The following is a 2827-nucleotide window of genomic DNA, read 5'->3' as shown; positions in this document are numbered from 1 at the left end:
GCGGTTTATAGGGTCTCTAGCATGCCCCAGCCTCTGAGGGGTGCCACTGTGCCAACTGGGTGTGGGTGCGGAAAGGTAACGTGCAATTTGCTGTCCTGCCAGTCTCTGAAGTAAGGCGTAGAGGTCCTTACTACCTCATTGTTCCAGCTACCGGTGTTAATTGCGCCTCAGAAGGAGGCAGCCTGCTCTGGGATGGTCCCCTTCTGGTATTCTCTCGTGTGCTTTGCTCTCCTGCATGCTCACTGCAACATATCCTGCTTTCTGAAATGTCTCCTTTCAGGAGCTGTAGCACTTCAGGCTACACAGCTCCTCTGCTTCCTTTCCATCCAGATCAGGATGCTCTTATAGGGGAGTTCTCCTTAAACAGGCTTAGAGCTCCTCCTTCTAGTCTGGAGTGTGAACATGTTGCATGCATTGTGTCACCTGACAAAGAGTTCTTCTTCGTTGCCTCCAAACGTAACATCACTCTCCCCTGGAGGAATGCAATGCCACTGTGATAACCAGGACCCTGGGGCGCCACATAAAAATTTGGACACCCCTGGTCAAAGTTACTGTTATTGTGAAGCGAGTTGAAAATGAAATGATCGCTAAAAGGCCTAAAGTTATAGGTGACCAATTTCCTTTGTATTTTAGGAAAAAATATATCTTTTACATTTTAAAAATTACAAAAAGGAAAATGGGCTGATGAAAATGTTTGAGCACCCTGCATGGTTATTGCCTAGTGGCACCTTCTTTTGCAAGTATCACAGCTTGTAAACGCTTTTTTGCAGCCAAACAAGAGTCTTTCAATTCTTGTTTGAAGGATTTTCTTCCATTCTTCCTTGGAAAATTCCTCCAGTTCTGTGAGTTTCCTGGGTCGTCTTGCATCCTCTGCTATTTTGATGTCTAGCCAGAGATTGTCAATGATGTTGAGAGCAGGAGACTGTGAGGGCCATTGTAAAACCTTCGGTCTGAACCTTTTGAGGTCGTCTTTTGTGGATTTTGACGTGTGTTTAGGATCATTATTCATTTGTAGAAGCCATCCTCTTCTCACCTTCAGCTTTTTTACAGATGGTGTTATGTTTGCATCAAGAATTTGTTGACATTTAATTGAATCCATTCTTCCCTCTATCTGTGAAATCTTCCCCGTGCCATTGGCTGCAACACAATCCCGATACATGATTGCTCCACCCCCAATGCTTAATGGGTGGCGAGATGATTCTGTCCTGAAATCCTGCGCCCTTTCTCTCCACACATACCTTTGATCATTGTGGCCTAAGAGTTCTGTTTTAACCTCATCAGTCCACAGGACTTGTATCCAAAATGTTTAGATGTTCTTTTGCATACTTCCGACACTGAATTTTATGGTGAGGACGCAAGAGAAGTTTTCTTCTGTTGACTCTTCCATGGAGGCCATATTTGTGCAGGTGTCTTTTTACAGTAGAACAATGTACCACAAATGCAGAGCCTACTAAATCTTTCTGAAGGTCTTTTGCAGTCAAGCGAGGATTCTGATTTGCTTCTCTAGCAATTATACGAGCTGCTCTCAGTGAAATTTTGCTTGGTTTTCCAGACCTTATCTTGACCTCCACTGTTCCTGGTAACTGCCATTTCGTATTTACATTTCAAACTGAGGAAAGGGCAACTTGAAAACGCTTTGCTATCTTCTTATAGCCTTCTCCTGCTTTGTTGCCTCCACCATTTTCATTTTCAGAGTGCTAGGCTGCTGCTTAGAAGAACCCATGGCTGCTGTTTTTTGGCACGAGGTTAGAGGAGGCCGGGTTTTTATAAAGCTGCGAAATTTGCATCACCTGGCCTTTCCTAATGATGATAATGAACAAGCCATAATTCCAACAAGCTTAGGTTTGAAACCTTGGTCAAAGTTACACACAAATCTCCAAGGGTGCCCAAACTTTTGCATAAGCCCATTTTTCTTTTTGTAATTTTTAAAACGTAAAAGATGAAAATATATATTTATTTTTCTAAAATACAAAGGAAATGTGTCATCTTTAACTTTAGGCCTTTTGAAAGATCATTTCATCTTCAACTTGCTTAACTTTTCGCAATAACAGTAATTTTGAAGAGGGGTGCACACACTTTTACATGCCACTGTACGTACTGGGGTTTGTCAGCTTCTATACAGGTATGAATTGTGCAGTGGCGCGCGCTGCGTCAGATCTGATGAAAATGCTGACGGAGGAGCCTGTAACCTCATCATGACCAGGCAGACACGTTATCTCCACATTATCCTGAGTGCAGCCATTTCTCCGGTGTCTGCTTCCACCTAAACGAGGCCCTCCGGTATCGCACTCCATCTCACTTAATGACACCGCCGTCCGGTGTATCGTCCTCCGCTCTCCCTCCATAAATCACCCACTTTATTACTGCTCCCGCCACTTAGTTAAGACCCATACTTGTCTGATTGTGGCGCAGATTTATGTCCTTCTATCCATCTCTCTGAGCAGTCAGTAATTCCCAGAAAGGTTGATGGATAGAGACGAGATGCAATAAATTAAAGAGAGTCTGTCACCCCCAAAATGAAAATTAAACTACTAAAAGGGAACCTATCACTCGCCCAAACTATGGGAACCATGAACGAGAACCTGGCTCCAAAATTGCACTTCTCCCTGCACCGCTCCAGGTCTCTCACTAAGGCTGTGTGCACATGTTGCAGATATCCCGCGGATTCGCAGAGTTTTTTGCCGAGCAGAAACGCTGCAGATCCGTAAGTGATTTACAGTACAATGTAAATCAATGGGGAAAGCAAATGCTGTGCTAATGGTGCGGAAAATTCTGCACTGAAAACGCATCAGATTCAAAAAAGGACCATGTCAATTCTCTTTGCGGA

Source organism: Ranitomeya imitator, chromosome 6 (assembly GCF_032444005.1).
Source record: "Ranitomeya imitator isolate aRanImi1 chromosome 6, aRanImi1.pri, whole genome shotgun sequence".
In the NCBI taxonomy this organism is placed as follows: domain Eukaryota; kingdom Metazoa; phylum Chordata; class Amphibia; order Anura; family Dendrobatidae; genus Ranitomeya; species Ranitomeya imitator.
The sequence above is the reverse complement of the archived record's forward strand: the minus strand, read 5'-3'. Positions refer to the sequence as shown.